Here is a 12,833-nt window from a genome sequence, read left to right as displayed (position 1 = left end):
TCCAGTCTTGTTGGACTCCAACTCCCATCAGCCCCAGGCAGCGTGGCCGAAGGTCAAGCATCACTATTATTTAACACATTGATAACATGGAAAAAATGAATAAATCTAAAAACATGCTCTCAAACTGTGATTTCAGGGTTGCCAAGAGTATCATAGTTCAGCCATCAAATGCCTTGGATAAACAAGAATGTTTTAAGATTATTCCTGTCAATACCAAGGGAGGCACACCTCACGAGGGAGGGCATTGTACAAACAGGGAGCCATCACTAAAAAGGCCCTGTCATGGGTCAATGCCAACTCGGCAGCCATGAGTGGCAGCACCAGCAAGGCCGTCCAACATCTGGAGGGAACCATACGGGCGATGCCAGAACTAAAGCGTACTTGTTTGGATGTCCCATTCTGTGGTAGAATCTGCAGCACTTTAACTTGTACCTGAGTGTTCACAGGTCACACACATACATGCCATATGTGGACACTGGTGCCCCCAGGGCAGCAGCTTGCAGCACAAGTCCAGGACCCCACACATGAGAATAAGCAAGAAGCGAGTTATTTCCTTACTTAATAATAAATACTCAACTTTCACTCCAGCGCCACTGTCCCATTTCACTTACTTCCTCTGGATGGTTAATTTACTATTAACCTGGTAGCTGAGAAAGGGGGCGATGGTTTAGGAGGAAAACTATTATTTTTTATTAATTGGTACCTGATTTACTTTTGAAATACTGTTGTTTTATTGCACTATCATTCGCCCTATGCACCATGAGGCTAAAAGGTGGAATACAAAATTCACAGACAAGTAATTTCCCAAACACATCTCCTCCCTATCCGTCCTTTCCAGTGTGATTGGGTTTTTATAAGGCTGAAACGAAGGAGATGAAACCTGGGTCCCAAACGCTAATCCTAGGCAGGCTGAAGGAGCTGTGGGGCACCCATTATATTTCACGAAGCTATGAGGTCTGGGAATAAGGGGCCATTCTTCGCTCGAGGAGGATGGGGGTCAAAACTTTTCTTCTCCGCTTTCCCCCCAGCAGACCCAAATGGTTGCAGGAGCCCAAACCTCCCTTAAACATCTCCAATAGGCATCCAAAGAAAAGAAAGCTTGCTGCAGAGTTTTAAAATGGATCTGCAGGAAAGGAAGTCTTGTGTTCCCCCCCTTTTATTTCTTTCTCTTTTACAATACGATCCCCCAATTTTCTGCTGCTTTGCCGCTGCAAAAAAAAAACAAAAAAAAACAAAACAAGCGCCGCATTTGAAACGGTTGTAAAAAGCCCGTTTCAACTTCAGATGCGCACAAAGGAGCCCGCCGTGCCGTTAGCTCCCCAAGACCAGATCTGTGCTGTGCAAAAGCGCCTGAGCTGGAGCAGGAGCGGCTTGCAAGGCGAGGCGAGGCGCGCGCTCAGCAGCAGCCGTGCAACGAATCCCCAAAGCGAGGCGCGCACAGCGTCTGCCTCCGACGACGACGACGAGCCCAGCCCCGGGCAGCTGGAGCAAGAGCGGAGAAGCGCTTGCATGCGAATTAATCGGGGAGGGATTACATCTCCTCGCGGAGGGTTACCAAGCGCGTTCCATCTCTTGGCCCAGCCCCTTAACGCTCCGGATCTGCCGAGGCGTCTTCGCCGGAGGTTTTGTGAGGAGCTCTCCGATTGGCCGAAGGGACCCTGCAATGGTTGGCGGGCAAGAGCCGGGCGCCCGGATTGGCGGCCTCGTACCTGCAATGCGTCAAGCAGTGATGCTTGAGTGAATGTGCCGGAGAAGGGGTTTTGTGTGAATGGCGGGGGGAGGGAGGGAATGGAGGGCGACTCCTTTTCGCGGGGTTTGCGCCGCCGCCGCTCGCATCTGCTAGGGTGGCCCGGTGGGTGCAATTGGGGCTTTTCTCTACGATTTGCATCAGGGGCGACTGCAGCCCCGAGCAGGCGCGCGGGATTTGGATGGCCAAACGCGTGTCAGGGCTTTTGGCTTTTTCCTGGCTCCCGCGTGGAGACGCGGTCGTGGGGAAGCTGTCAGAAGCGTGACCAGCGCGTCGCCACCCACCTCTCTCTCTCTTTATTCCACCCTCCCTCCTGAGTAGGACACACATCCCGAGAGCAGATCCTGGCTGGGCAGGTGGTTTTGCAACACGCCCCAAAACCGGACCTTCCCCTCCGATGCTTGCAGCACAGACCCGCATCGTGGCGGCGGCGGCGGCGACCGTCTGAACAGCGCCGTGCCCTCGCGGGCGCAGGCAACCCAGAGGCTGGGCCGAGGGGAAACCGCGAGGGCGGGACGGGCGGTAACCGCATCCCCAAGTATCGATGTCGCTGGCCTCGCCCGGAGATCGTAGGGACGCGCTGCTCAGTTTCCAAGCAGGGCTGGGACCCGGTGACACTTGAGAGAGGAATCTGTAAAGAGCAAGCTTTAAATAGGTAGAAGTAGGGCGAAGGCTCACGATCGTCCTTTCGCGCTCCGATGCGAAAGAGGCGCGTCGCCATAATATATATATATATGTGTGTGTTTCATATGTCTCAACTATCATTTAAAGGGGGACGAGGAAAGAAAACCCATGCTAGGGGAGAGGGGGGGGAAAGAGTCGGATTCTTCTCCGTATGTTTAAAAACACTTGAATATTTATCTATCTATTGCTATCGCGGTTTTAAAAATTTTTTATTTCCCCCTTCAAGAGCTGCGTTAAGGGTGACTCAGCAATAAGCCTCTGAATGCAAGGCATTCAATTCGATGAGGCTTCGACACCGAATAGCTTTTGGAAATAATAATACTTAATACTCAGAATACTTCTCAAAAATAGTAGGAAAAGTTCCGGTGCAAAGCTGCCTGAGCCAAATGCCCAAAGTCTCTATAGAGTACGGCTTTTTAAAAGGTTTTCATGATTAGGTTTACAGTAATATATAAATTTTAAATAATTCCAAATTTTGTTTGTTTACCCTTTGATAAATGACATGTTTGTACATTTTTAGTTTTCTTCCAAACCAACGATGACCATCCAGTTTTAAATATGTCATCTTTTAAAAAGTAAACTATTGCAATACACTAAGTCATTTGACTTTTCCATGCCTGTATAATTCCATTTTTAGTATTTGTGATTTGAGGGTTTGTAATTTGTCTGAACTGAGCAAAGGAAGGTTGGATACTCCACTTCCTTCCCCTCTTTCCTTGTTCTGTGGTGGGTTTGTCTGTCTGTCTGTTTGGTTTTTTTTGGTAATTTAACCCAGGGTAAGCCAAAAGCAATACCAAGTTTGAAAAAGTTAAGTGCAACGTTGGTGTGGCTTCTGACTAGTTTGAGCAAAATAATTTGAAGTATACCAAAACACATTTTTAACTCATTAAAAAAGGGGGTATTTCATATTTCTCGTATATGTAGGATTAACCAATAATGATTTAATACACGCATATTCAAAACTTAGTCTGCTGCAGTTTGTAGGAGGACCAAATGCAAAAGAGAACAGAGCTCTTGTACCTTTAGTAGTTGTGCACCAGAGGAAATTTCAGGAGATGCAGCTTTGGATGACAAAGTTGCACATGCCCAAATTGCCTCTTTTTCGCTGTATTAAAGCCCCTGTTCTCTTTTGTGTCTGGTTGCTTTAGTAATTTGCTTGACAACCCACCCCACAATGATCCTAATGAATGGAAATCAGTACACAGGCCAAAAAAAAGTGTGTGTGTGATGTGTGTTTGGTAATTACTTGTGGGACCTGCAGTCAAATGTTGCAGTGTGAAGAGCTCCTGTTCAGTGTTTCAACTTGACAGCTGAGCCATTTTCCAGGACACTCCACTCAATTTCCCTCCTCTGGGTTTTCTCCTCAGCATCCTGCAACAGACATTCAGCATTCTGTAGCCACTGAGCATGCTCAGTTCTCATTGGGCTGTTTGGGAGTGCCCCCCCCTCCGGTTCCCCTATTTCCCCCAAAATACCTCTTTTGCAGTTTTGCAAACCTGAGAAACTTCCTCTTGCTTCTCTGAGGCCCTGTTTGGGCTACAGATAAGAGTTCGCTATCATAGAAAGTGATAAAAGTCCTAGCATCTACTTGAAAAGCAAATTATTGCTTTGCTGTTTGTGTGGGTCTCGAGGTAAACAGCATTTTGTTGTTACCTCTTGCTGCAGTGATGAAAACATTGTTGCTTGTCCAAACTCTCTACTGTTAATAAAGAACTTGGTGTTTTGAAGCTGGATGGAACTGGGACTCATAATATTTGGCATATAACAGTAGCCCGCTTACCTAGTTTATGCTTCGTTAAGAATATATGTAAGTGTACACACAAATTTGTTGAAACAGGTTGTAAGTTGATTTTAGACTTGCTGTATTAATAATTATGGATGATACCCCACATTTGTTCTACTGCAGGTAGATGCATTGAAATAAAGGACCTTCAGCAACATAACTGCTTTCATTGGGTATACCCTGAGTGTCATTTAGTTAGATATCACTCTATATATTGAGTGAAGGGTACCTTTAGGGCAGTGGTTCCCAGACTTCCCCCTGCCCCTATGAATCACTTGAAAATTGCTTAATGGTTTTTCTGCCAGTCGTGGCAATTGTGCTGTGCCGTGCTAGAAGCTGTACGATTTATACTTGCACCTTATTCCTTATTTTATTTCTTATATATTGCATTTTATTGCGTTTCAATTTGAATTCCACAGAATTCAATTTTTAACATAGTAAAATGCAACATAAGAAATAGCAGAAGCAATGGAAAATACAGTTGAAAATCAAATTGAATTTTTAATGCGATGGATGCGCCATCTTCCAAGCACAAATCCACAGGCGCTCTGTAGACCCCCTGAATAAAGCGTGTAGACCACAATTTGGCAACTCTTGTTCTAGAGAAAAACGGAGCAGAATATTAAAAAAACAATTGTGCATGTTTTTAATGGGTCACAGTTTAAAACCTTCAGATTCGTTTCTTGAAAAAGTTATATAATTAGACAAGTGGTGTGATGAAATAACACTCATTTCAAAACATACTAGCATATTTTTATAAAACGGCACAATTACGACTGAAATCAATTCGAAATATACAGCTCTGCCATCTCATGGATCCTGGCTGGTATTACCAAAATAGAGAAAATGTAGAAGGTAGTCATTAGTATCAAGAGAATTATCTGTTTACATTTTCTTTTTTCTTTTATCATTCTTCCTACTGGACTTTACTTGCTTGCTTCCTCCTCTGCCCCCCAATTCCCCCCCCAAGAGAGACCCCCATTTTACAATTCCAGCAAATATTTTGTAGGATCAGAGCCTGAGTTCTTTAACAGATGTTTGGGAGGTATCTCTCTGAATAAATACTCACATTGTTGCTTCTGTTTTGCATATGCGAATATGATGGTACTTCTTTAAATAAATTCAGTGTACATTTTTGAAATTCAAACAATGTTAATTTATCTCAGAAGAAATTGCTAAGCTCTTTGGAAGCTTTGGAATGACATTGTAGGATCAGTGTTTGCACGAAGTTGACAGAATTAGAATCAGGCCCATTCTACAACAAGCCAGTTAACTGAAGTACTATAGTTTAATCCCATTACTTTGAGCGGGGCCAGATAAGTGATTGGGTGGGCAGTTGACGGTGCTGAGCAGCACTTTATTATAATTAATGACATCAGCATCTTTGTCACTTCAGAAAGTTGAAGCAAGGGCAATCTTCCCCCCCTCCTACACTTGGGTTTAATTGACAAGCTTTTAGCTTCCAGCGTTGGAAGACCTCTTTGATATCATTTAATAACATAGTGACATTGTTTGTGAGATGTTGACCCTGATCAGTGAATATATTTATATTGTCCTTCTCTAGCTGAAGGGAAATCTTTCGAGCACCAAGGTTGTCAGGTGTGCCTTATTTTATAATGCAGTGCATTGCAAATAAGCTCTCAAAAGTTAGTAACCTGCCAAGTTTTGTTTTGTTTTTTCCACTAGCCTTCTGAACATTCTCTGCAGAGAAGGGCTACAGCACTTTCACCCAACTCCCATTGCCTGCTAAACCACTATATGCAATTCCTTATAATCTATGGCAGGGATAGGCAAACTAAGGCCCGGGGGCCTGGATGTGGCCCAATTGCCTTCTTAATCCGGCCCACGGACGGTCCGGGAATCAGCGTGTTTTTACATGTGTCCTTTTATTTAAAACGCATCTCTGGGTTATTTGTGGGGCATAGGAATTTGTTCTTTTTTTTCTTCTTCAAAATATAGTCCGGCTATCTGAAAAAAGATGGAACCCCAACTGTGCGTGAATAAACACAAGATTTTACAGATGGTAGGAAGAAACTGTTTCTAGTCATTCCTGCTAAGTGGTTTGAAGCACCGCATTCTACAGATTGCCTTTGAACCTGAAAGATGCCAGCTGTGTTGCAATTAACATGGAGTGAGTGGTACAGAAAATAAGGCTGTTGTTTGTTGCCTTTGTCCCTCCTGAGATGGAAGGGGCCAGCAGAAACTAGACAGTCAAATTTTAAACGTTTCACAATTAAGGTTTTTCGGCAAGAAGATTCAAGGATGATCAAATAAACATTTAAACTTCTATCTCTATATATAGTCCGGCCCACCACATGGTCTGAACCCACGTGGTCCAGGTCACGGCTGAAAAAGGATCTATGGTTACCAGAAAGAGTGCTTAAATACAGTCTGTGTTCATATTCCAGAACATTAGAACACCACAGAATATAAAGCATCCCTCCTTCCCCACCCCAAAATTTTTAGAATGCTGCATACAGTTTTGAAGATCTGTTGCTGCAGAATGCTTCTGTCTTGCATGAGCAAGGCTCATGTTTTTTCAAATCATCACCCACAGCCATATTTGCCTGATGGCCAACTAGTTTTGAAACTGCTTTCAAAAGCAGGTTTTAATGTGGCGTTGGGTACTTTCTGTTCAGAGAAATAAAAGTGTCGATGGTGGCTACTGCTATTGAATCAACTTTTGCAGTTCAATGTGATTTGCAGACATAGAAGAAAAACAGATAAAGAGGTTTTAAAACAAATTGAAAATAGGTTTAAAACACTACAGAATGAACACCTGTGGCAGAGATATTTTCATCCAGCTGGAAAGACTTGTAGAAAAAAATATGTATTCGATTGTTTGCGGAAAGTACAAATAGTGGACTGCTGTTGTATCTCAGCTGGGATGCTTTTCCATGGAGAACTAACCTTACTTGCCTCTTAAATGTTTTGAAGTGGGACTTCCTGTAAGCTTACCCAGGCTTTGGGGACTAGATCCACCTTTCAAGTCCTACTTTCCCCTTCTGCAACAGAATTTGAACTCTGGTCTCCCAGGTCCTAGACCAAAACTATAACCGCTTCACCACACTGTCACCCACAGAGTGAAGGATACAGCCTGTCTCCTATCAGTAATGGTGTACAGTTCCTTTGTATGCTACCCACCCGGGAACCAAGTGGGATCCCTGTTTGAGAAGTTGTGAGCTAGACCCTCGGGTGATTTTGAGTGTTTTTTGCTTGCTTCTTCCTGATTTTTTTGCGTAGTCATTGAAATGTCTTGGCTGGAATAGTATAGTTCTACATTATTTTGTATATTCAGGAAGATCCTGGGCAGACTCCCATTGTAATTTGACACACGTCCTTGACAAGCAGATTGAAATGTCTTCCACTTTGCTACAGCTATCTCTGCAAACTGGGTTTTGATTAAAAAAAAAAAATAAGTTGCTTATATGAAATAGGGTACGGCTTCCTGTATGGCTGGGGAGGGGATTTTTTTATTTTTTTTGCAGAAAGGTTTTTCAAAGTACACATAGGAACAAGGCCTTGTATTGTGAATCATCTATAGCTATCTATTACCGGTATCTATCTAAAGAATGCAAACAACAAGAAAAACAGCAACTTTCGCTTCTGAATACTGTAAAAGACAAACAACTCAGTGATGATGATCATTCCCCGAGGAGCTGGTTCTTGTTACCATCTTCTCAAAAACACAGTTGGAGAATATTCATAGTACAACAATTAAAATAAATTCGGAGGGTGAGGGGAAAGAGCGTGATTACTCTTGCTTGCAAGGGGCTGCATCCTTGGTGGATGCACGGGAATTAATTTATTCAGATAACAGTAGGAAGCACTCAGTTCCCATAAAAAATGGAAATGGATGTTGTGGTGGCTGAAAGTGTATATGCCATTTTTTAAAAAAAAAAAAGGGTTAGATGTGTTTGCGGAGGACAGATCTATCAGCAGCTCTTAGCCATGATAATGAAACTTCAGCAGCCTTCTCCAGTTTGGTGTCTTCAAATGCTGTATTGGAACGGTCATCCCTGATCATTAGCAGTGCTGGCTGGGGCAGATGGGAGTTCAAAACCACCCCCATAGGAACTTGTGGAAGAGCTAGGTTGTCCAGAACTGTGAGTGAGTTGAGGAGTGGACTTCACCTTTATTGCCTAGACTAGGGATGAGTCTGCGACCTTTCAAATGTTGAATTACAACTCCCATGATCTTAGTTCATTAGCAATGCTGGCTGGGATGAATGGGAGTTGGAGTCTAGCATCGGGAGAGCACCAGGAAGGTGCCTATGGGGAAGGGGTGGGAACCTATAGCCTTCTAGATGTTGTGGGACTCCAAACTCCAGTCATCCCCAGCCAGCCTAGACAGTGGAGAGCTCTCTGCTTTAATGAAAACAAAAGCAGATAGCTTTCCTTCTGTTGCCCTCAGCAGCTGTGTTTCAGTTATTGTGAAAACATCAACACCGATGCTCCAGCAGCAAGTACTCCTGTCTGCACAGCCAACAAGGTGGGAGTAAATACTCTTGTCCGTTTTAGGGTATTGATGCCTACCAAGGAAATTACTACTATTTGAAAGACTAGGTGAAAACACACCTATCTCTCTAATTTACAGTGTGAAGTGTCTTCTGAGATATGGATCTCACATCTTTTATGTTTTGTAAGTATAAAGCATCAGTGGTTTATGAATGAAATAATATTTTGATGTAATGTGACTCACAGTGATTTCTAAATGCATTAAGGTCACAATAACCTCTTTGTACATTAGCAAGATCATTCAATAGTTTACAACTGCAGTGTATTCCAGTTCAATGCACTGCAGAGGCTCTTTTACTGCATATCTATTGACTTCCTCCAAACCTCTGTCATATTGATTGTTCAAGAACTGCAGAGAGCTTTCTGCTGAGATATAACATCTAATTCCACCAACTGTCCAGTGTAATAATAAATCATTTTTATAATTTCAATACCAATAAAAGATACCTTGGTGATATAATTTACTGAGGTTGGCTTCTTCAACATGTCAAATCCATCATCTTGTTTATAGCTGCATTATCAGAATTTGGTAGGGCCAAAGACGAGGGAAGCGTTAATCTTCTGCTTGCATTACATATCAAAGCGGAGAGGTGCTCTGATGGTGAATGAAATGAATGGGTGCCAGTCCTGATAGCTTTGGCAGTGTGACACTAGAGCAAGTGGCACTTAGGAGGTTTATCCTTTTTACATTATTTATAGCTTGAAAAAACAACAACACATGACTCTGCAGTTCAACGGAACTCTGTGCCAAAGAGAAAAGCAATTTACAACATATCAAAACAACATTTCGGTTCAAGTTTGTTAAAAACAATCACACTAAGAACTGAATCTCCTATTTTCAGTTAAGAACATAAGAAGTGCTCTGCTGGATCGAGCTTGCCTAGCATCCTATTCTCACAGTGGCCAATGGGAAGCTTGCAAACAGGACCTGGGGGCAAGAGCACTCTCCCCAAATGTGACTGTCAGCAACTGGCTCCATCGTTTATGTGCTGTGTGCTTTCATTTATCTGTCCTGAATCTTGTAACATTCAACTTCTTTGGCTGGCTCTTGAGTTCCAGCATGACAAGCAGATCTGTGACACACATTTAAAACACATCCCACGCACATCACTTTTCCCAAAGAATCCTGGGAACTGTAGTTCCCCCACAGTGGCATAATTCCCACCATACTTAACAAACGACAGTTCCCTGGATTATTTGGGGAAAGTCATGTACTTTAAATGCGCGTTGGAATCTTATTTTGCTTACTCATTGGTCCCTACTTTTTTCACAGCTGTTGCACACTGGGCTGACATCTTTATTCAACCATCTGTTACAACCCCAAAGTGTTGTTCCTGATCAGTCACCGTCAGTTCAGATCCCATTAGTGTGCATGTTAAATTATGATTTTTTGCCCCAATGTGCATCACTGTACACTTGTTTTACATTAAATTGCATTTTCTATTCAGTATATGGAGTCCCCCTGCATGTCTAGATGATTTTTTTAAACTTGATGCATCTCTAATACATTTTTCTAATAATAACTTTTAAATCTCTTTTCATCGTTATATTTTATAAGCATACATTTGAAATGCATCCAGTTGATCAGTAAGTGAGACTGTGGACTCATTTCAAATCAAAATTTCAACAAACCATTACAAAATAGCTTGAGGGGAAATCCTTTATCAAATACATGTTCAAAGTGCTGTTAGGAGCTCTCTCTAGACTCTCTGTAATACTACTCATTACCATACCCGAAGTCCTTTGTCTGCATTATATCTTTCCATCACAAAAATATCGGCTGCATTTTATCTAAATAGGTCTAATGTACTAAGGAATAAAGTTTTAGTGTAATTGAAAATGTAATCGATAGCACCCAGAGCAGTAAATAAATCACTGGGATTGTTAATTCAAAGTACAGTAAAGTAATTTGTTGAGCACTGTAACAGCAAGTGTAAAATCATATTAGCAATGGTAAAGGAATGAAAGGGGGCTATAATTTCATTATTTCAGCTGCCTGCAGGAAATATGTTTGTATCCTTAAGGTGTGTGTGTGTGTGTGTGTGTGTGTGTGTGTGTATGTTTTACTGAAAGGCGTATTAAGCCACTGTGGGTTTTTTAAATAACATATTAAACGGAACTTTTAAATGTATAACAATATTGTACATTAAGCTATAAGTATGTACATAGAAACGAGGAAACTATATAGCTCAGAAGTGAACCCAAACAATAGCAGAAATATGTTACGATAAGATCTTTCCAATTTAGCAGGACTGGAGAGGTCTCGCAGAGCCTAGCTGTGTTTCAGACCATTTGAGATTATTCTCCAGAAGCAGCTAAATAAATCTCTGTCCAACCCACCTGTTCGACACACCGAGGGCACATCTAGATTGTCACTATTTTGGGGAGGAATTCAATCACATTCTGGCACATTCAGGTTATGCAATAAAAATTGATTCAGAGCTATTATGTAACAGATTCCCTCCCCCAATTGGACTTTTTGCTTAAGAAAAGAGATGAGGAAATGCACTGGAAAGTGTGTTATAACATTTGCTTGGTGCAACATTGTCTCATCTTCTTGTAAATAATAATAATAATAATAATAATAATAATAATAATAATAATAATAATTTATTTATACCCCGCCCATCTGGCTGGGCTTCCCCAGCCACTCTGGGCGGCTTCCAAAAAAATATTAAAGTACTGTGATACATCAAACATTAAAACAAATCAGAATGAATGCTTAATAAATAGCTGGCTTCATCTAATCTCCTCACAAATGAGGAACAATGCTCAAGAAACAAGTTTTCCGGAAGTGACCTGAAGAACTATTGTTCTAAACCAGGTTTGGGTAACCTGAGGCCTTCCAGTTGTGGCTGGACTTCAACTCCCATCAGCCCCAGCTGGCATGGCTAATGGACAGGGATAATGGGAGTTGTAGTCCAGCCGCATCTGGGGGTCTCCTGGTTCCTCATCCACATCCCCCACCCCCAAGCGATGTGCATACCAAATGCCCAAATCTCTTTGAGAGCTACTCTGAAAATGTGCTGCTTTTTAGCAGTCTTTTTTTGAATCACATTTGTGGTTTTGAAGCATCTGACACCGGTTGAAGGAGCTGGTGGTAATGTTTCCATTGCACATAGAACAATGCTGTCAGAATGTTCTTAGAAAGGCAGGGAACTGAATCAAGAAGGAGCTCTGCCTGACCAGCTCCAGGTTGAGGAGGCCCTGCGTACCGTGTCCTCTGGGTCTCTTTCCACCGTCAGAGAGCCCTGACAGGTTTATCTAGCTGTTTTGGAAGTCTGTGTCTAGACACCCATTTAATTTCTCACAATGCCATGCCCTCCAACATTTCTGTGATGAAAATAGTGATGTCCTATTCCATAAGGATAATCATAATATCCTGCCCATCTGACTGGGTCACCCCAGCCACTCTGGGTAGCTTCCAACATATATAAAAACATAATAAAACATTAACCATTTAAAAACTTCCCCATACAGTGCTGCCTTCAGATGTCTTCTAAAGGTTATATAGTACACTCATACCTCATGTTACGTCCACTTCATCTTACGTTCTTTCAGGTTACGTCCTGCGGCGACCTGGAAGTACCCAAAAGGGTTACTTCTGGGTTTTGCCGCTCGCACATGTGCAGAAGTGCAAAAAACCTGAAAGGGCTACTTCTGGGTTTCGACGCTTGCGCATGCACAGAAGCGCAAAATAACATCATGCGCATGTGCAGAAGCAGCGAATCGCAACCCGTGTGTGAGCAGACATGCCACTGCGGGTTGCGCTCTTTTCATGTTGCGAACGGGCCTCCGGAACGGATCTCATTCGCAACCAGAGGTACCACTGTATAGTTGGGGGGGGGGGTTGCATAACTCCATACCCGCCAACATTTCTCCAATGAAAATAGGGAGGAAAACTGGGCCATTCTGGGATCACATCAGAAACTGGGATGGCTTCTGTAAATCCGGGGCTGTCCCTGGAAAATAGGGACACTTGGAGGGTCTTCAATGCCCTAGGATGATGCTACATTGGAGGCACTGTGGGAAATCAAAAGCTGACAACGATCAGTCACCTGGTGCCTATTTTAAAAGGGGGTCCCACAACAGGCACCAACAG

This window comes from Podarcis filfolensis (genome assembly GCF_964270895.1).
Source record: "Podarcis filfolensis genome assembly, chromosome: 1".
Classification (NCBI taxonomy): Eukaryota; Metazoa; Chordata; class Lepidosauria; order Squamata; family Lacertidae; genus Podarcis; species Podarcis filfolensis.
This window is presented reverse-complemented; position numbering follows the sequence as displayed.